The sequence below is a fragment of the Lactuca sativa genome, chromosome 3, assembly GCF_002870075.4.
Source record: "Lactuca sativa cultivar Salinas chromosome 3, Lsat_Salinas_v11, whole genome shotgun sequence".
Taxonomy (NCBI): Eukaryota; Viridiplantae; Streptophyta; class Magnoliopsida; order Asterales; family Asteraceae; genus Lactuca; species Lactuca sativa.
In genome coordinates this window covers 13,422,772-13,446,260 of record NC_056625.2, presented here as the reverse complement: position 1 = coordinate 13,446,260, position 23,489 = coordinate 13,422,772, and positions in this window count along the sequence as shown.

Sequence of the window (23,489 nt, the reverse complement as noted above, 5' to 3'; positions counted from 1 at the left end):
GGTTGATGTTTCTTCTAACTTTCCTATTTGGGCCGAAAGGTCGCTCCCTTTATAAGTAATACTTTTCTTTATTATGATATTTTATTATCAAATTACAAAGAAAAATTAAATATATATATATTATGTTAGATTGGTTGAATAACTAGTTAAATATAGTATATTTGTAGGTAGTTTATCAAAATATGTCGACATATAACTAAAAAAAAGTTTGAACACTGTAGAATGTGGTCAAGTGTTTGTTTTTAGGATTTAAATACATTAAAAATCATGATTTAGAGCTTTTTTAATTGTTATATATCATCAAAATTTAGTACTCGATTATGTCCCTCTCCCATGTCTATTCAACTTCCCTAACAGTCATGATCATTGACCAAGTTAGTTCAAAATATTAAACAAGTAATAAGATCACAACTAGTGTTTATAATTATAACACATATTTCAAACAAGATTATAGTTATATCCTCTAATTATTTTCTCTTCAATTTCTTTTGAAATCGAAAATATTGATAGATGATGTTGAATCCTTATAGCTTACAAGTATATGGATTTTTGCTAAGTGTCAATCATGAAGAATTCTAGAGAATTGTTTGGTCGGGTATAATATGTTTATTATTGCTAAATTACATGGTTATGGTTATGTTAAAAAAATCATTTTTTTTTGGGATGATTAGAAGGTTATGTCAAAAAAAACTCAATATTTTAATTTTGGGTTGTTTTAAAAACGTAACTCTTATTTATTTATTTTTATTTTTTCTTGAATGACAAGATGTTAGTAAAAGAAAGAACAGATACAGGAATTAATGGCCAACATTGGGCCTTCTAACAAAAAAAAATCCAATTGACTTTAAGCTTTTAATTTCTATGTACAAACCAAAAATACGATGAGAAACAATTTCATTAAACATCATGTCCTTATCCGACACTCAAAGAGCACACACTTCATGTAATATCACAACACATGTAAACCAATCAACATGATAAACATGATCTTTGCATATCTGATATCTTCACTTAATCCACCCAAGAGAGCCACACCACACTACAACAAAACAGGTCCATATGATATATGTAGTAATGTGCAATGGGGTACATAATTTATCTTACTTTCCAACTCTTTAATAACATTATAAAGGACTCTAAAAATAGACATTAAAATACCAAGACTACCAGAAAAGAGTCGATCTATCACCAATAGATATAGTATGACCTTCCAAGTTGATACAATAATAAGATTTCAACCTTCTATCTGCAACATATTTTTCCAACCGGTAACCCAAGATACCTAAATGGAAGGGACATGGCAAAAGACCTCGTAATTACATCCAAATAGTCAACTTCAACCGTAGAAACTCCCACCCTATAGATATTCAAGTTCTGCAAATTGATCTTAAAATTGGAAGCTAAATAAATTCAACAAAGTACGTATCAATGTCTCAAACCTTTTCTTGCGAATAATCACCAAGAAACTATATTTATAAAAAATGAGAAATCAATAAGTTATTATCGACAACCTTAAGTCTTAACACATGAATAAAGGTCATTCACAACAATATCTTCACTTCCTACATGCAAATCCTTCATAGCTAAAATGAAAAGAAAAAAAAAATTCACTTTGTCATAAATCCTTTCCAAATTGAAACTCATTTGTAGAACTTACGTTTATCAAAAATGAAGCTTGAGAAGACGATAAACAACCTTTTTTAAATAAATTTTTGAAACCAATTTGACTATGACCGAGATAATAAATATCTACATGTTGTATTCATGAAAATCTGCATAGGCACCCGCAAACATATATTTTCATCTTGGTCATCATCTACAATGATCACTCAAATAGCACTAAAAATAATCATTTAGCCTATAAATAATTTGATAACCATAAATTAAAGTACGATATTCAAACACCATAAACGAAATATTACGATTAAAGTCGTAATAATCAAGTAATCATTTAAAAAACATATCCACTTGCCCCTTGAAAACATTTTATATGTTTAATAATAATCATTAAAGATATCAAAATGACTTGGATACCATCAATAATCATAAATAAGACTATGTCATATTAAATATTATGTTTTCCCTTACAATTTTCCACATATAAACGGGTAGCTTTACCTTTACATAAGTGCCAAGAGAGGGACAAGTGACAACATAATATCATCATACATATACTAAACCGAATTATTCCTCGCATATGCTCTAATAACTAAATATATTTGGAACTCACCTTGTCCCCTACAAACTTTTTTTTATATTTTATAGATGCGTGAAAATAGATGGTCAGATAATACTCAATAGGTCTTCTTGGTACGAGTGACATTTTTTTGTCTTAATTTTTGTTTTTTATAAGCAATTAATGACTTAAAAACGATTAGTAAAATTATATCATTGCAATAAAAATTTAATCTTTAATAAAACATTTTAAAATAAGTACCCTTGTAATTTGTATTAACAAATGAATGAATTTAATGACAATAAATTATGCGAATTTATCTTTGAAAACAAAAAGATGTTTCAGGTTCTGACTTTCCTGTATTAGCATGGTTAAGTCAAAACTCAAAACCTTTAGTTAAGGGTATATCTCTTGACTCTTATATAGAAAAGGGATAGACGGTGAATAGACGGTATTTATCCATTGATGCTAGCCGAGGTGACTGTATTAACCAGAAAAATCGAATCAAAATAAAATTAATAAATATAACCGAACCATATATTAATAAAAACACGTGGTATGGTTTCTAATTTTGATTAACCAAATACATATTGTTCGGTTATGGTTTTCTTCTAAAATCGAACCACTATAAATCGAAACGAACCAATAATATTAATGAATGTTTTTTTAATATAATATAATATTAAATATAATTTTTTGAAACGACAAATTTAGGAGTGTGTATAGGGCGGTTTGGTACGATTATTGGTCAAAACCGAACCATAACCATTATGATTGATTAATGCATTTTGGCAACCATTGGGTATGGTTAATAATTTTTGTTGGTTAACGATTTTGGTTAATGGTTAATATTGGTTAACCATAATGTTCAACATAATATAAATGATGAAAGTATATTGGCATAAGAAATGATAAGAGAATACAAAAAGTCATCGGCATCAATGTTTGTAACCTAGCTTATAGTAATAGAATAAAATATGTATCTTTGATACTGAGATAACACATAGTCACATTCAGAATAAAAAACATTCAATAAAAATATAAGACATTAAACAAAATTGACATTAATAATTTCATATATTGATAATTGATATTAACATTAAAATAAATCCAAACATTCATACATGTTCAATATGATTAAATCAAAAACTATAAAATAAAATAGTCAAACTTTCATATTATGTGTTATCTGGATAAAAAAAAAATGTCATTCACTCATATACATTCAATGTGATTAAATCAAAAACAATAAATAAAAAATCCAAAAAAATTAAAAAAAAAATACATTCTTAATATAGCACAAAATCAAGAAGAATCAAAAACTTAACTTACCTAGAAGTCTTGATTATAAAGTGAAAAAATCTTTCGAACATGACTATAAAGTCAAAATAATCTTCAATTAGGATTAACGGTGTAAGAAGCCTCCGATTATGATTATGGGTGTGAAGATTAATGAAACATCTCAAAAATCATGACCAAAAATTTCATTTTTATTTATTAAAATAACCTAATCATTAAAATCCATCCATCCAAAAACATAAGTCATGGTATCAAATCAGAGTATCACATCAAAACTCATCTCAATATATCAGAGTAAAAACATCACAGGCTAAACAAAATGGTGTGTGCACTGTAGTCATCCCGAGCTCTTCCCCTTGCTACCGGAAGTACCCGAAACCAAAACTGAAAACTGTAAGCACGAAGCTTAGTGAGTGTCCCCAAACTACCACATACCAACACATAATCACATAATCACATAATATAATATCATGGGCCTTGCCCGCTTCATCGGGCCCCACCCAGCATCGAGCAAAGCTCGGTATACATATAAACATATCAGAAAATACACATAAATAATCACATAACATAAACATATAAACATTCATCGGGCCCCGCCCGGCATCGGACTGTGGTCCGGAAACAACACTAAACATACACATGCAAGAATCACAAAGACATCAAGCATACAAACATTCTGCGGGCCCCACCCGACATCGGATAGGTATCCGAGAACATATAAACCTACACTGGGCACTGCCCGGCATCGGACCTTGGTCCGGAACATACTAGCATACATATACGGGCCGACTTTGGTGTCTTCTACCTGTTCATCCAGGAGGAAACTCACTTCACTGTCGGATGATAGCTGAAACGTCTCTGCTCGGAATTAGCTCTACTCGATCCCTGAATCAAAACAACCCTTTAGATACCTTTCCATACTCATAACCCATAAGGGTCAACTCTGGTCAAGTCAAAGTCAACGCTCCGAGTTGACTCAACTCGTCGAGTTTGCCCTTCAACTCGTCAAGTTCTCATGAATCACAAAATCGTGAAATCATGAACTGACTTGTCGAGTTTTCCTCCAAATCACCGAGCTCCTTCTTCTCAACAGAAATGAGACTTTCCTAGTACAACTCGTCGAGTTCCTTCAACATAATCGGGAATGTTTGACCCAACTCATCGAGTTCCTCTATGAACTCGCCGAGTTTCTCACATTTCTAGTCTATTCAGCCCTTTCCTCAGATCCGATGCTCCAGAATATATATCTACATTATTTCCATGGTCTATTTCTGTAAAGTCGACAACTTGATGGCTCTGCATGCCTCAAATGGACCCAATCTCGAGATATAGCAACCTACTTCTATAGACATGGTCTTTTCTTAGACGAGAACGAGTTTAGGACCCTTTTTATGAATCTATGGACCAAATAACACTGAGAATGGGAGTTTGTAGCATCAGGACTATGAAGATTATCATGCTTCCAACAATGGGGTCAAAAAGACCCATAAAACAAGACTAAGAGAGATCTAAGCTATGAATCATCAAGTTAGGGACTTTTTACCTCGGAAAGTTGCCAAAGATGGACGAGATCCCAGATCTAGTGCTTCTCCTCAAGCTCAATGACCTTCTAGTTCTTCTAAGTCCTTCACCAAGCACAAAACACACAAAAATCCACTAAAAACCTCAAGTTTCTCACCAAGGAGCTCAAAATACGATTTAGGGTTTCAGGGAGGCTGATAAGGGCAGGTGGGAAGGGATTAAGTCCTTTAAATATGGTGCAAAACCCTAGAAATTAGGGTTTCATCCCAGCCAATCTACTCATCGAGTTGAGACCTCTCAACTCGTCGAGTAGGTTACTTAAATCACGCGGTTTTGACAATCTTTACTCGACAAGTTTAGGGCTTCCAACTTGTCGAGTTGCTCTGTAAATATGAGCAAATTATAAATTAAATGCATACCATGAACTAGGCGTTGCAATTAAACTAATTGTGAATAATGTTTACAAATTGTAGAATTAGCCAATTAGGAATTATAACATTAATCAATAATCTAACTCAATGCATCATGCATGATTGGAAGATTGTGTGTGTCTGCGTGATCAACCTTTGATGGTTTTTTGATTGCTCATTCGTCTTCTGATAAGTGAGGATAAATGCATTATATTTTGAAATTTTAATGCGTCTTAAATAAGGTTGACTATATTTATTTATATATAATCTATAGCTTTTGTATATTAAAATATAAAGTTAGCGGTTCGGTTAATAATGGTTTGGTTAACCTATATAACCATAATCGAACCGTTAGTTATCGATTAACAAAAATTGAAAACCGAACAAACAGTTTTTAAAATGGTTCGATTATTATGGTTCGGTTATATCGGTTAATTTGGTTTTGGTTCGTTTTTTCGGTTATTATGCTCACCCATAAGACAAATCTACAATACTCATAAGTCCACCTACTCCTAAACTAATCTATAATCTTCTTGTAACTTTTAGGTGTTATCCATGGAAGCATGCATGAAGCTCTTTGTTTAATCATTTAATAGATTTGAAAAAAAAGGGTTTCTTTAGTAACTGTTTTTATCTGAGAAAAAGGAAGTTGATGGAAAATTATGATGTGTGGGAGGAGGTTACTGATTTGTAAAACTGGATGAATGAATGGTAAAATTGGTGTGTATTATTGACTAGTTGCATTATAAACGAGACTTAGTAGATGGGGATTAGAATGGGAAAGAGTCGTTGGTGGGAGACAACGGTGGTGCTTGGTATAACAAAGGAAATGGAGAGAGAGATGTATGATGTATTCATTCACGTCTTTAAGATGAAGATAAAAAATTGGTAGGGTGAGATTATGGCCAAATTTTTATTAATAATAAAGCATTAAAACAAAAAGATAAAAATTCATGAAGGTTATATTAGTTATTTCAAAAAAAAACTTAACCCTTATTTTAAAGGTGTTAATTATAAGGAACCTTCATGCAATATTTTAAACTCTCAAGGACTATCCATGTTAAAAATTCCTCAAAAGGACTTGCGGTGGTATTTTATGCCAACTATAATGATCATGTATGTAATTTTGTCTTATTTATACACATTTATTAATGCTCCTAAGAATATATAAAAATCTCCCATTCAATTGCGGTGGTATTTTATGCCAACTATAATGATCATGTATGTAATTTTTGTCTTATTTATACACATTTATTAATGCTCCTAAGAATATATAAAAATCTCCCATTCAACCACGAATTCTAAATGTATATATAACCGTATAAGGGTTTTAATATATGTTCCCATAATATTGATACCTTTATACAATCTTGTCCACGAATAATAATAATAACAATATAAAATCAAAACGATCTTTGTTACGGTTTACATAATTACACTGATCAATGGTCACATACAATTGTATAAATAAACCACATAGATTAAATATGATATGTGATTTTAAAATTTAAATATATTTCCTACAAGTTGCTCTTTATCATGAAATATGATCAAACTTCAAAGTGCAACTAATAATGTAATAAATGGAATCTTTAATTATGTTTGAAAACATAATTATCTTTTAAACAAAACATAAAACACCAATTAAAACTCTCACTAAAAATATATCACACTCATGTGTGTAATATGTTCACGAAAAACATTAGGATGTAATCTATTCGTTGCAATAACCTTTTATGACACCTTTTTGTTATATTAACTTTAACTTATTAAAAAATATTTAATTTTTAAATATACCTAAAATAATATTTACATTTAAAATATAATTATGTGAATAAATTAATTAATATATATATATATATATATATATATATATATATATATATATATATATATATATATATATATATATTGACAACTTCTTCTTTTTTGTACATAATAAAACAACTAACTTGTTTTAACTGTTTAAATTACACCAATATTACCGGCTAATACTTGTTTTAACCGGTAACTCAAAGAGAAAATGACTTAGGAGGGTAACTACCTCTTATCCGTGTTCACATATTGGCAACTTCTTATTTTTTGTACATAAGAAAGCAACTAACTTGTTTTAACTGTGTAACATCTCAAAAATCATGACCCAAACTTTCATTTTTAATTTAATACTAAAACCATAATTGTCAAACCATTAATTTAATACTCCGGCATCAGGCCTCGCCTGGCATCGAGCCCCTCTCGGTATACAGATCTGTCTCTCTTAGGCCACGCCTGTCTCCGTGTCACAACTGTAAATTTTGAGCCATGTAATCTATACATTCAAGTTAATGTGAATCAAAAACTTCAATCAAATACAACATGCTAGAACTACAAATAGTCATCAAACAATTGGAGACCCTAGAAGTTCTTATTAAGTCTAATTTAGGCTAGAACTTCCTTATTGGATCCAAATGGGCCAATAAGCTTCCAATTAGACTATCATGGGCTTAGAACCCTAATTGGACTCTAATTGGACCCACACTTATTTATTTTAACATTTTAGGTCATATTGGGCCTAGAATTAAATAAATTAAAAGCCTTGATACATGAATAACCTAAAACTAGTTCAAGAAAAACATAAAAATCCTACTACATTCTCTTAAGCTTAAAACACACCCTAATTAACACTAATATTGGGCTTAGGAGCAAAAAGCCCAAAAATCTTTTTTTTTCCTTCCCATTCTCGGCCCAAGGCCCAAACCCAAGAAGGAGTTGACTTTCAAGTGACACCTCATCTTTACCCATAGGATATCCATGCATTATTCTCATTTCTCCATGCATTTCACTTCAAAGATCACTTCCATTCTTCCCTCTCCCTCCCCATTCTTGTTTTGGCCGAGAACATCACCACACACACACAAAACACTCACAAACTCTCTCTAAAATTCACTCAAGACTTCTTCCTCTTCCCTCTCCAAAATCTCGAGTTCTAGGAAGCTTTCAAGAGGAAATCTCTACAATATTCTTCATCTAAGGTAAGATTATGCATAGATCTATGGTTTAAATTCTTTTGTTATCAAAATCCTTCCCTAATCTATACAAAAATCGTGATCTTACACCCTAGAATCATCTCAAAACTCAAGATCTTCATCAAAGGGAGCCAAGGCCAAAAACACTTCATTTTTCTTCCATCTTTTCTTCCAAAAACCGAGTCAACACCCCAAGGTGAGATTCATACCCCTATTTTCTGTTTTTATGAGTTTTGTGGGGGGGGAATACAAGTGAAAGTGTAGATCTATATGTGTTTGTATGCCTTGTATGATTTCCATGCTTATATGTATGCTTATATGTGTTTTAATGTTGGATCTAGCCATTAAACCCCTCAAAACCGAGATATAACTTATGTTTTATGATTTTAGCTTCAAATATGTTTCTACATATAAAGTGATACAAGAAAAATAGTTAAGTGGTTAGCAACAATTTTCTTTAAGCTAAAAACACACATTTTGGGCCAAAAATGTGAAAAATACAAAATTAAGGGCCCAAATTGACATTTCACAGATTCTGATGGATGAAATGTGCCAAAACAGTTTCCATAAAACTATTTCTGGAATTATATTCAATTAGAGGATTAAAAACATAAATTTCAAGCTTATTGGGCTAAAAATGAAAATTTCGGCCCAAGGAGGCCCATTATGCGAATTTTTCTGTTTTGGAGGGCCAAAACTGTGAATTTCTGTAAAACAGTGGACTATAAGTGTCCCAAATCCTTTTCAAAGGTTTAAAATGCTTTTTAAATTTAAAAAGGACCAAAGTTGCAAAAATTTTCCAATTTGGGCCAAAATTGTCAAAATTGCGAAAAGAAGGGCTAAAACCGAGAAAAACTGCATTTTCAGGGACTTAAACTGTTTTCTATGAAAAATATGCTGGAAAATATTAATTTCAATACTTTTTGGTGTTAAAATGTCAAGAAAAACAATTTAAGGACCAAACCGGGAAATATTACATAAAAAGGGTTGAAAATGTAAATTTTACAAATAATGAGGGGCTGAAAACAGAAATATTTCAAGGCTGATTCATTATGTACAATTTGATCAAATAATGACACCGCGACTATCGACGAAATACAACTCATTACAATACCAAAAGTCGTTGCTAAACGAATTGGCTCGGTCTCGAGCCAATGGAAACCTACAACTACTAACTCTTCGATACTACGATCATACAAATAACGTTTGGTAATACATATACATACGAGTGTGCACAGACGTCTACGCACCATCTTCGGGCCCCAAAAGTGTAAAATCTTGCTTGTTGGGCCTAGCTAGCCCAATGACCTGATCTTAAGGCCCGAAGACACATATTTTCTACGGAGTGTCGAGTTTTACCGACTCGGCACAACGTAGAGTGACTTTCAATGGCTTGTACCACTGGTCCCCAAGGGTCCATGGTATTGCTAGAAGAGTCTGCATATTTTACGAGGTGGGTCGGGGACCCCTCGCACGCATATTTTTCCCCAACCGGTTAATGGAGTCATCGGGGTCTTCGTGACCTCTTTCTCTTCGGATGTGGGACTACACTTAGTCAGGGCGATTGGATAACGTGATTAGTACGGACGACGCCTTCGGGTTCGTTAGTATAACTATAAACTGGGCGTTTGTGTAATGCGGGTTTGTAGTAAATAATCATTGCTCGAGAACCTTCCAACGTCGCCTGGGACTGACACTGCTATTTTCGTAATGTTTTCAACGCAACTTAATGGATTCCAAAAGAACTAGGGGAACATCGGGTTTCCCTAGGGTTTTTATTACATACAGATTTGAAACGCATACATCTTCAATGAACATTTTTTTAAAAGTATAGAAACAAACAAGCATACCTATGGATCTTCACAAACGTTTTCGAAAGCTTTTCTTTTCAGAAAATATCGGATTTTCTGGTGGTTTTTCAAGCAATATAAACATTCGATTTCAAACACTACTTATGAACTCACCAACATTTCGTATGTTGACGTTTTTCAAAATACTTGTATTCTCAGGGAACCAGTGAATCAAGGAAAATCATACTCAGTGACGGTTGCAGTTTATTTTTGTATGAATTGAACAAATTAATTTTTGGGGAATGTAATGTTAAAACAATGTATGATATGTAAACACTACTGGTTGTAATATGAAATGAATGGTGACGAATGTTGTTATGTTTCGTATATATTCAATGTTATGGTATGCAATTGAGTCACGACAGCCCCCGGACGTTTCCGCCGTCTGGTTCGGGGGTGTGACAGGTTGGTATCAGAGCTTTGTTTATAGTGAACTAGCATGTCGAGCCATACATTGATATGCAACTATAAACCAAAAAGAAGGACTAACATAACTCTGAACAAAACAAATAAATAAAATACACTTGCCTGCATTAGGAGTAAGGACCTAACGCTGAATCAAACACAATAAAGCTGGTATCTCGGTTCATTCGAGACTGTTCTTAGTGATACCAAGGAGCGAATGTAGCCTAATCAACTACATTCTCTCCAAGGTAAAACTAACACACGTCTTGATGAGATCGGAATAGCCAGGGAACCTAAAACTATACCCTTATCACCCAAAAAGAGAATGTTTGCTTAGTCTGTACAATAGTCATAGTACCCTAGGAATAATGTAGCATAATTACGTACTCGCGCAGACAGCATGGCTGGTTTTCATCACCCTGGAGACCCCTACTTCCCTAATCAGGGAAACAACGGGTGGCTAGAGGAGGAGGAGCCTGAGGAAGAGCCTGAAGAAGAACCTGAGGAGGACCCCGAAGAGGAATCAGACGGGGAACCGGAGGCAGAAGTCAAGGGCGAGCCTGCCGAACCCGAGGAAGACGAAGAACCTTTCGGAGAAGAGCTTGATGACAGCGAAGGGGGTGATTCGGACGCAGAGTCCGAGGTCATCGATCCCCCTTACCCGATCAGGGTACCTGCTTATCGTGTGGGACCCACTGGACCTACCCCTCCTTGGGGCATGGATCTTTGGAGATGGAGCAGACATCAGGGACAGCGACCCCCGTTTGGCATGTCACGTGAGTTCTTTGACTTGAGGGACGGAGGACCGGCCGACCGAGCTCTACCGGTCATGGTGAGACGGTTACGGGACACCGGCGACCTTGCTCAGGACACTGCTGATCAAGTACGCCAGCTGTGGACTAGGGTCGAGCGTGCGGAACAGGAGACGCGTGACGTCCTCCGGGAGTTTCACATGAGGCAGGTAAGGTGGGAATCTCGACTCCAGGATGCAGAACGCTTGGTGGCTCGTCTTCAGGGAGCGTCCACATCTTCGGCACCACCTCCTGACGCAGCTCATCGCGGTTAGGGATAGACCTATCGTAGTAGGATATTAGTAACTATGGTATGTACTCCGGCTCTATGTTTAAGTGACTACACTACTCATGGAGCCGTTATGCTGTCGGATTAGTGTTACTTATGTATGCTCCTACGAGCAAATTTTCTTGTACTAAATGCGGATAATATTAATAAACCTTTGTGTGTTTTGCTATGATATTCTCAGTTGTTATGTGTTGAAGCGTTATGATTGTATGCTTGATGATAGTAATGTTTAGGTTCGTACCCTACACCTAGTTAGTAGGATCATAACCTTACCCAAAACCACGTACACTCAACATCTTTCCGTTTCATGACAGAAAGATGCCTCGCCCAGCTACTCGCGGAAATCCCGAACCAACCCCGCCGGAAGTTGACTCTACTGCTTTCCAGGCAGCCGTGTCTGCTGCGGTCACGGCAGCTATGGCACAACTTCACCGAGGAAACAATGGAGGAGGCAATGGTCAAGGCTCCGGAAGTTCGAACAACGGGACGAACCAAGGGCTCACTAAAACGTGCACCTACAAGGATTTTGCGAACGCTAAACCCCGAACTTTCAATGGCACTGGGGTAGTGATCGCTCTAAAGCGATGGATCGAGAAGGTAGAGTCGGTGTTCGAGATATGCGAGTGCCCCGAGCAGATGAAGGTGAAGTTCGCGGCCTGCACTTTCGTGGACCAAGCACTCACTTGGTGGAATGGTCACATAGAAGCTATGACACTCCCTGTTGCCAACTCTATACCCTGGACGGAAATGAAAGAGATGTTGACGGCTGAGTACTGCCCCCGAGGTGAAATACAGAAGATGGAGCAGGAGCTTTGGAATCTCACGGTGCAGAATGGGAACATCGATGCTTACATATCGAGATTCAGCGAACTATCCCTGCTGTGCCCGGGTATGATCACATCAGAGGGAAAGAAGATTGAACGATTCATTTGGGGACTGACATCCCCCATTCAAGGGAACGTGATAGCTGCTAACCCTGAAACGTTTGACAGCGCGAAGAGATTGGCAAAGAGGCTATATGATCATAACCACAAAAAGGGCGAAAAACCAGTGGAGACCGAGAAGAAGAAGGAGGGGGATGGTAAGAAGGGATGGAACCACAAAAGAAAGGGGCGTCAGGGCCCCGAGACCTCAAAAAGGCAACAAACAGTGGCAGTTAACGCTGTTACTGCACCGGTTCCAGTCACCTCACATGCTCCAGCCTCAGCTGCTTCAAATGCTTCAAGGCCCTATTCTGGTAGCGCTCCCAAGTGCAATAGGTGCAGTTTCCATCATCATGGAGAATGTAAAGAGTTCCATTGCACCAGTTGCAACCGAAGGGGACACACTGCAAAGTTCTGCAGGACTTATCCTTCTCAGAACCAGAGTCAGGGAAACAACCCGAACAACAACAACAACCACCGCAACATCAACAACACCAATGCCGGCGGCAACAACGCAGGGCCTAGCCACACCTGTTTCGGGTGTGGAAGGACGGGACATTTCCGTCGAGATTGCCCTAACAACAACAACAACTCAGGAAACAGAGGAACAGGAAGAATGCTGACTATGGGTCAGAGTGATGCAGTTCAAGATCCCGCAGTTGTGACCGGTACGTTTCTCCTAAACCACACTTATGCATGCATCTTATTTGATACCGGAGCGGAGCGAAGTTTCGTAAGCGAGAAGTTTAAACATTTACTAAAACAACAACCCCAGAAGCTAAATGAAACCTATACGGTGGAAATGGCCAATGGGAAAACCGAATCCACTAGGGAGATCTACATCGGATGTACCCTAACCCTTAACCAGCACGTCTTTCGAATAGACCTAATGCCAGTATCAATTAGGAGTTTCGATGTGATTATCGGCATGGATTGGTTAAGCCCCCACCATGCTGAGATTATGTGCCACGAGAAGGCCGTTCGCCTTCGTATCCCAAATCACGAAACCCTAGTAATTTACGGAGACAAACCCAGTACGAATCTCCGCCTCATCTCGTGCATCAAAGCGCAAAAACACTTGCGAAAGAACAATTTGGCGTTCTTGGCTCACATAGTGGACAAGACCAAAGAAGAAACTAACATCCAAGACATTCCGGTAGCGTGTGAATTTCCGGACGTGTTTCCCAAAGATCTTCCAGGAGTACCCCCAGAGAGACAGGTTGAATTCCGAATCGACCTCGTTCCAGGAGCAACTCCCCTCGCTAAATCACCATATCGGTTGGCACCTGCTGAAATGCAGGAATTATCCAGCCAACTCAGTGAGCTTCTGGACAAGGGATTTATCCGACCTAGCTACTCGCCATGGGGAGCTCCGGTGCTCTTTGTCAAAAAGAAGGATGGATCTTTCAGAATGTGCATCGATTACAGAGAGTTAAACAAACTCACAGTCAAAAACCGCTACCCACTCCCACAAATCGATGATCTATTCGACCAGCTCCAAGGAGCTAGCTATTTCTCTAAAATAGACTTACGGTCCGGATACCACCAACTCAAAGTCCGAGAAGAGGATATTCCAAAAACCGCTTTTCGAACCCGCTATGGACATTATGAATTCGTTGTAATGCCCTTCGGTCTAACCAATGCACCTGCCGCATTTATGGACCTAATGAATCGAATCTGTCGATCGTTCCTGGACAACTTCGTCATTGTGTTTATTGATGACATCCTCGTCTATTCTCGAAGCAAAGAGGAGCATGGCCGACATCTCCGACAAATTTTAGAGACTCTACGCACGGAAAAGCTTTACGCCAAACTCTCCAAGTGCGAGTTCTGGCTTCGGAGTGTGAATTTCTTAGGCCACGTAGTTAGCCAAGAAGGAATTCATGTGGATCCTTCTAAGGTCAAAGCTGTAGAAGGATGGGCAACTCCGACTACGCCCACAGAAATTCGTCAGTTCTTAGGCCTAGCAGGTTACTATAGGAGATTCATCCAAAACTTCTCTAAGATCGCCAAGCCGCTTACCTTGCTTACGCAAAAGGGCGTGCCATTCAAGTGGACAGACCGACAAGAGATTGCGTTTCGAACCTTGAAGCAAGCTCTTTGCAGCGCTCCTGTACTATCTCTACCTGAAGGAACGGAAGATTTTGTAGTTTACTGTGACGCGTCAAATCAAGGCTTAGGTTGCGTTCTCATGCAACGTGGAAGAGTAATAGCATATGCGTCCCGCCAACTAAAGACGCACGAAGTAAATTACACAACCCATGACCTAGAACTGGGAGCCGTGGTCTTCGCCCTAAAAATTTGGAGGCACTACCTGTACGGTACTAAGTGCACCATCTTCACAGACCACAAGAGCCTCCAGCACATCTTGAATCAGAAGGAGCTGAACATGAGACAACGAAGATGGGTGGAGTTGTTAAACGACTACGAATGCGAGATCAAGTACCATCCAGGCAAGGCCAACGTGGTGGCTGACGCATTAAGTCGGAAGGAATACACAAATCGCCGTACGAAAACACACTCGATAACCATTCAGTCTCATCTGACCACTCAAATTGCATCAGTCCAGGCAGAGGCTATGAAAGCGGAAAATAGAACTAGCGAGGCATTGCGCGGAATGGAGAAGAACCTGGAAGTCAAAGAGAATGGGGTATACTACTTCATGAACCGCATTTGGGTTCCAAAAATCGGAGGATGCAGAGAGACCGTTATGAAGGAAGCCCACAAGACACGATACTCCATTCATCCTGGTTCGGACAAGATGTATTTGGACATTAAGCAGCACTATTGGTGGCCTAACATGAAGGCGGAAATCGCAACTTATGTTAGTAAGTGCCTTACGTGTGCCAAAGTAAAAGTGGAATACCAGAAATCTTCCGGATTGTTACAGCAACCGGCAATCCCTGAGTGGAAATGGGAGGGGATTTCTATGGACTTCGTGACCAAGCTGCCCAAGACGTCGGAAGGATTGGACACCATATGGGTAATAATCGACCGACTGACGAAATCTGCCCATTTCCTGCCAATCAAAGAGTCCTACAAGATGGAGAGGCTGACGCGTTTGTACCTACGCGAGATTGTAAGACTTCATGGAGTGCCAAAATCTATCATCTCGGATAGGGATAGTAGGTTCATGTCACGCTTTTGGCAGTCGCTCCACAAGGCCATGGGAACTCATCTTGATATGAGCACCACATATCACCCACAAACGGACGGTCAAAGCGAACGAACCATTCAGACGCTTGAAGACATGCTTCGTGCATGCGTGATAGACTTCGGAAAGTCTTGGGATACCCACCTACCGTTGATCGAGTTTTCATATAACAATAGTTATCATTCGAGCATTAAGGTGGCCCCTTTCGAAGCACTGTACGGGCGTAAACGTAGATCACCGTTATGTTGGGCTGAAGTAGGTGACACCCAGCTAGCAAGAACACATACGTCGGATAGGGCAATGACAGGACCGGAAATCATTCGCGAGACCACAGAAAAGATTGTCCAGATCAAAGCTCGATTACAGGCATCGCGTGACCGGCAAAAGAGCTACGCTGATAAACGGCGAAAGCCCTTAGAATTCCAGGTCGGTGATCGAGTATTGTTGAAGGTCTCACCCTGGAAAGGAGTTATACGTTTCGGAAAACGAGGAAAGCTAAACCCACGGTACATTGGACCTTTCGAAATCGTCGCCCGAATAGGTCCGGTAGCCTACAGACTACAACTACCCACGGAGCTAAACGGTGTACACCCCGTGTTTCATGTTTCTAATCTGAAAAAGTGCCTATCAGATGAAACTCTCGTCATTCCTCTTGACGAAATCGAAATCAATGAGAATCTCCTGTTCGTCGAAGAACCAATCGAAATCATGGACAGGGAGGTGAAGCGTACTAAACAAAGTCGCATCCCGATCGTGAAGGTACGGTGGAACGCAAAGCGTGGGCCAGAATTCACGTGGGAACGCGAAGATCAAATGAAGCAGAAGTACCCTCACCTATTCTAGCAATTCTCAAATCTAGCTTTCAAACAGAATTTCGGGACGAAATTCCCTCTAACGGGGGGATGATGTCACAACTGTAAATTTTGAGCCATGTAATCTATACATTCAAGTTAATGTGAATCAAAAACTTCAATCAAATACAACATGCTAGAACTACAAATAGTCATCAAACAATTGGAGACCCTAGAAGTTCTTATTAAGTCTAATTTAGGCTAGAACTTCCTTATTGGATCCAAATGGGCCAATAAGCTTCCAATTAGACTATCATGGGCTTAGAACCCTAATTGGACTCTAATTGGACCCACACTTATTTATTTTAACATTTTAGGTCATATTGGGCCTAGAATTAAATAAATTAAAAGCCTTGATACATGAATAACCTAAAACTAGTTCAAGAAAAACATAAAAATCCTACTACATTCTCTTAAGCTTAAAACACACCCTAATTAACACTAATATTGGGCTTAGGAGCAAAAAGCCCAAAAATCTTTTTTTTTCCTTCCCATTCTCGGCCCAAGGCCCAAACCCAAGAAGGAGTTGACTTTCAAGTGACACCTCATCTTTACCCATAGGATATCCATGCATTATTCTCATTTCTCCATGCATTTCACTTCAAAGATCACTTCCATTCTTCCCTCTCCCTCCCCATTCTTGTTTTGGCCGAGAACATCACCACACACACACAAAACACTCACAAACTCTCTCTAAAATTCACTCAAGACTTCTTCCTCTTCCCTCTCCAAAATCTCGAGTTCTAGGAAGCTTTCAAGAGGAAATCTCTACAATATTCTTCATCTAAGGTAAGATTATGCATAGATCTATGGTTTAAATTCTTTTGTTATCAAAATCCTTCCCTAATCTATACAAAAATCGTGATCTTACACCCTAGAATCATCTCAAAACTCAAGATCTTCATCAAAGGGAGCCAAGGCCAAAAACACTTCATTTTTCTTCCATCTTTTCTTCCAAAAACCGAGTCAACACCCCAAGGTGAGATTCATACCCCTATTTTCTGTTTTTATGAGTTTTGTGGGGGGGGGAATACAAGTGAAAGTGTAGATCTATATGTGTTTGTATGCCTTGTATGATTTCCATGCTTATATGTATGCTTATATGTGTTTTAATGTTGGATCTAGCCATTAAACCCCTCAAAACCGAGATATAACTTATGTTTTATGATTTTAGCTTCAAATATGTTTCTACATATAAAGTGATACAAGAAAAATAGTTAAGTGGTTAGCAACAATTTTCTTTAAGCTAAAAACACACATTTTGGGCCAAAAATGTGAAAAATACAAAATTAAGGGCCCAAATTGACATTTCACAGATTCTGATGGATGAAATGTGCCAAAACAGTTTCCATAAAACTATTTCTGGAATTATATTCAATTAGAGGATTAAAAACATAAATTTCAAGCTTATTGGGCTAAAAATGAAAATTTCGGCCCAAGGAGGCCCATTATGCGAATTTTTCTGTTTTGGAGGGCCAAAACTGTGAATTTCTGTAAAACAGTGGACTATAAGTGTCCCAAATCCTTTTCAAAGGTTTAAAATGCTTTTTAAATTTAAAAAGGACCAAAGTTGCAAAAATTTTCCAATTTGGGCCAAAATTGTCAAAATTGCGAAAAGAAGGGCTAAAACCGAGAAAAACTGCATTTTCAGGGACTTAAACTGTTTTCTATGAAAAATATGCTGGAAAATATTAATTTCAATACTTTTTGGTGTTAAAATGTCAAGAAAAACAATTTAAGGACCAAACCGGGAAATATTACATAAAAAGGGTTGAAAATGTAAATTTTACAAATAATGAGGGGCTGAAAACAGAAATATTTCAAGGCTGATTCATTATGTACAATTTGATCAAATAATGACACCGCGACTATCGACGAAATACAACTCATTACAATACCAAAAGTCGTTGCTAAACGAATTGGCTCGGTCTCGAGCCAATGGAAACCTACAACTACTAACTCTTCGATACTACGATCATACAAATAACGTTTGGTAATACATATACATACGAGTGTGCACAGACGTCTACGCACCATCTTCGGGCCCCAAAAGTGTAAAATCTTGCTTGTTGGGCCTAGCTAGCCCAATGACCTGATCTTAAGGCCCGAAGACACATATTTTCTACGGAGTGTCGAGTTTTACCGACTCGGCACAACGTAGAGTGACTTTCAATGGCTTGTACCACTGGTCCCCAAGGGTCCATGGTATTGCTAGAAGAGTCTGCATATTTTACGAGGTGGGTCGGGGACCCCTCGCACGCATATTTTTCCCCAACCGGTTAATGGAGTCATCGGGGTCTTCGTGACCTCTTTCTCTTCGGATGTGGGACTACACTTAGTCAGGGCGATTGGATAACGTGATTAGTACGGACGACGCCTTCGGGTTCGTTAGTATAACTATAAACTGGGCGTTTGTGTAATGCGGGTTTGTAGTAAATAATCATTGCTCGAGAACCTTCCAACGTCGCCTGGGACTGACACTGCTATTTTCGTAATGTTTTCAACGCAACTTAATGGATTCCAAAAGAACTAGGGGAACATCGGGTTTCCCTAGGGTTTTTATTACATACAGATTTGAAACGCATACATCTTCAATGAACATTTTTTTAAAAGTATAGAAACAAACAAGCATACCTATGGATCTTCACAAACGTTTTCGAAAGCTTTTCTTTTCAGAAAATATCGGATTTTCTGGTGGTTTTTCAAGCAATATAAACATTCGATTTCAAACACTACTTATGAACTCACCAACATTTCGTATGTTGACGTTTTTCAAAATACTTGTATTCTCAGGGAACCAGTGAATCAAGGAAAATCATACTCAGTGACGGTTGCAGTTTATTTTTGTATGAATTGAACAAATTAATTTTTGGGGAATGTAATGTTAAAACAATGTATGATATGTAAACACTACTGGTTGTAATATGAAATGAATGGTGACGAATGTTGTTATGTTTCGTATATATTCAATGTTATGGTATGCAATTGAGTCACGACAGCCCCCGGACGTTTCCGCCGTCTGGTTCGGGGGTGTGACACTCCGGGCCCCGCCTGCTAAAAACATACAATCATATAGCATGCTAACACATAAAGAAACGTACTTTACTGTATCCCTGTTCTAAGAAACATATTCTGCTAATAATGAGATACAGAACATCGTCCGTACTCAACTAGTGATGAGATACGGGACCTCGCCCACACTCACCTCCCTACCAGGCACATATAAGTATCCCACACACAACAAGTATAATCTAACATGCAAACATTCCTCGGGCACCCGCCCGACATCGGACCTTGGTCTGGAATAACATACTAGCATACAATGCCTAAGGCTAACCCCCAGGTCTTCCTACTCATAGACTATATGGGCTGGCATTGTGGCCTTAGACTCATTCACACAGTGAGGAGACTCACCTTGCACTACTGAAGCCCTTGTTGGAACTAGCTGAGTACGGACGAAGTTCTGTATCTAGGGATGCAAACGGGGGCAGATATTGGCGGGGACTACAATCATCGTCCCCGAACCCGAACTCTGATACCCACAACCATCCCCGTCCCCGACCCGCATAATCCCCGATGGGTTCAGGTGAAAAAATCCCCGCCGGGTATGGGGAACCCATCGGGCACCCGTTTTTATGGCTCAATGCTTATTTAATTGGCTTTCGCTTTAGATTTTTCCTTAAGAAAGCATAAAAAGCCACGGCTCAGCTTAAGATTAGCTCACAAAATGAAAGAAAGCTTAAATACTCGACACTAAAATCCCATTTATTGAGTTTGTTTTATATAAACTAAGAAACACTCTTAACAAGCACCTTCAAAATACAAAATTAACTTAAGGTGCTTTTAATTTATAATGAGTTCCCCCTCATTTGTTTATATCACCAAAACGATATGGGAAGTCAAATACAACGATAATTACACAAGTCATCTTCCCCCTTATATATTTGTTTCCCTTCAAATCACGTATCTACTGGGACAATGTGGGATTAGCCTTTTTAGCCTACAATATTTATTTAGAAAACAAAAGATTTATAAAAAAAATTAAGCGTACATAAATTAATCTATTCAAGAACTGAAATGTTACTCTTGACTATTACGAGTAAATTAGTATCATTAATTGCAGTCTATGAATTACACTATAAAGGAATATTAAACTATATAAAAAATGTGTTAGCATGGAATGGGGATGAGGTTGACAAGGGTTATTGGAATATGTCACCAAGGTTTTGGCTTTTGTTATTTTAGTGTTGATGGACACTTTTCCTCCAATATCCCTCTTAATAATTTATAATATAACATGTGAATATCTCTCAAAACTTGCATCGATAGTATACCTATTATTAGCAGTTCGATAACGTAACTTAAATTGGTTTAACGTTAGTTAGAACAAAAAGAAGTAAAAATGATGTATGATGTATAAACTTATAAAGACAGAGGGGTTAAAGACATCCCACATCGGCTATATACGAGAAAACAACAAAATGAGACATCTTTATAAAAAGGAATCTCACAGGATTGTGTTTCCGTTTATATATATCCGGGTATTAAACGGATGGATAATGTCATACCCGCCCCCACCCGTACCCGCTTCGGGTTTGAAAATAAAGCCCCATCCCCGCCCCATTACCCGTTAAGTCGGGGAATACCCGCCCCGTTAGGGTCGGGTCCCCACGGATACCCAAATCCGCGGATCAAACTTGCATCTCTATCTCATTATTAGCAGAGTAAGTTTCTTAGGACAGAGATATAATAGAGTATGTTTCTTTATGTGTTAGCATGTTATATGATTGTATGTGTTTAGCGGACGGGGCCCGGAGACAGGCGGGGCCTAAGAGAGACAAATTTGTATACCGAGCGGGGCTCAATGTCAGGCGGGGCCCGATGTCGGATTATTAAATTAATGGTTTGACAATTATAGTTTTAGTATTAAATTAAAAACGAAATTTTTGGTCATGATTTTTGGGATGTTACACAGTTAAAACAAGTTAGTTGCTTTCTTATGAACAAAAAATAAGAAGTTGCCAATATGTGAACACGGATAAGAGGTAGTTACCCTCCTAAGTCATTTTCCCTTTGAGTTACCGGTTAAAACATGTATTAGCCGGTAATATTTGTGTAATTTAAACAGTTAAAACAAGTTAGTTGCTTTATTATGTACAAAAAAAAAGTAGTTGCCAATATGTGAACACGGATAAAAGGTAGTTACCCTCCTAAGTCATATATATATATATATATATATATATATATATATATATATATATATATATATATATATATATATATATATATATATATATACTCAAACTTGAAACTATTTAAGTAAACTATTATTATATAAACTCAAATTTCTTGGACCAAAATTGCATACATAAAACTTTAGCATGATGTTAATGAATAATGAATAATGTAACGATTATATTTTATGTTATATTATTTGGAAAAATAAATGATGTTAAAATATAATAGCTTTAAAAAATGAGCTCAACGTAGAATTTGGTTTTAGGAAGTAGGCATCACATGTATCTTATGTATTAAAAATATTTCATTTTGAATATTTGCTACATAAAAATTTTATTTAATGTCTTGTTTGTGTTACTTAGAATAGAAATGTTTTGGTCAATAATTATATAAGGGCATATATGCTAAGGAATCATATAGAAGGGTTGGCAAAGCAAAGGAAATAAGCACCATTGCAATGGAATATTTGGTATCTTAGACTTCCATTTCAATCATCCATTCCATGGTCATGGTCGTAAAAGAAAGTAGAAAATATAAAGTTTAAAGAGCTCAATAATCTGATAATCTTTTTATTTTATACAAATTATAACATGTAAGAAGACATGAAAGGAACGAGACATTAAATAAAATTTAATCAATTATTTGTTTAGTTTTTAAATAGCCAAAATATGATTCACGTGTTTGATATAACAATTAAATATTGTCTCTACTAAAACATATCATCATATACTGTATCGACTATATGTTTCTTGAAAATGAAAATAATTTTTATGAGTAATTATCTAAAAAACACAAAGCTTATAAAAATTAAATAACATAAAATTTAATTAAAACAATAAATATACAAAGAATCTGCACCTTATGCTACATTACTTTATCGACAAAAAAAAGTCTTGAAAATGATATGCTTTTAAACAAGGGGATGTATGCAAATACTACAAAATTGGTTTTTATATGTTATTTATTTTTAAAGTTGTAACGGTTTAATTTATACACAAGTTAACAACTTTCCTATCTATTCATACTTCATAGATATAAATATATTAAATTAAAAATATATATGATAAAATCAAAATTACTAATTAGAAGTATATAATAGGAAAAGAATAACAAAAACAAGATTCTAAGTATTTCTTCTAACATCTAAAATACCGCGAGAGAAGGAAAGAAGAAAGTAACAGACATTGACTTGGGAAGTCAAAATAGGTTTCCTTTTTAAACCGAAGAGGTATTCAGGTACTGTAAGGACTTGGTGCAGTGATTGTAGAGTGAGGATCGAACGGCTAGGATTCAACCACATATGAAGCAGTTAACGTGGGGCCCACTAAGATTTTATAAAATAAAGATAAGAGAAAGAGGGGCACAACGAGCGGTGACGAGCCGCTGCCGATCACCGACTCGGACTATTATTGATTCTTTAAGTCGTTTTACGGAATCAAATCTCGTACATTGCTTTACGTGAGTGCGTTGAGAATTTCCCCTTCGCCGAAACATGTGCTACTATGAAAGAAAGAAGTACAAGTGCTTGTTGCGCGTTTGTTGTGGTTTTGGTAATTACTGATCTGGAAAAATGGATT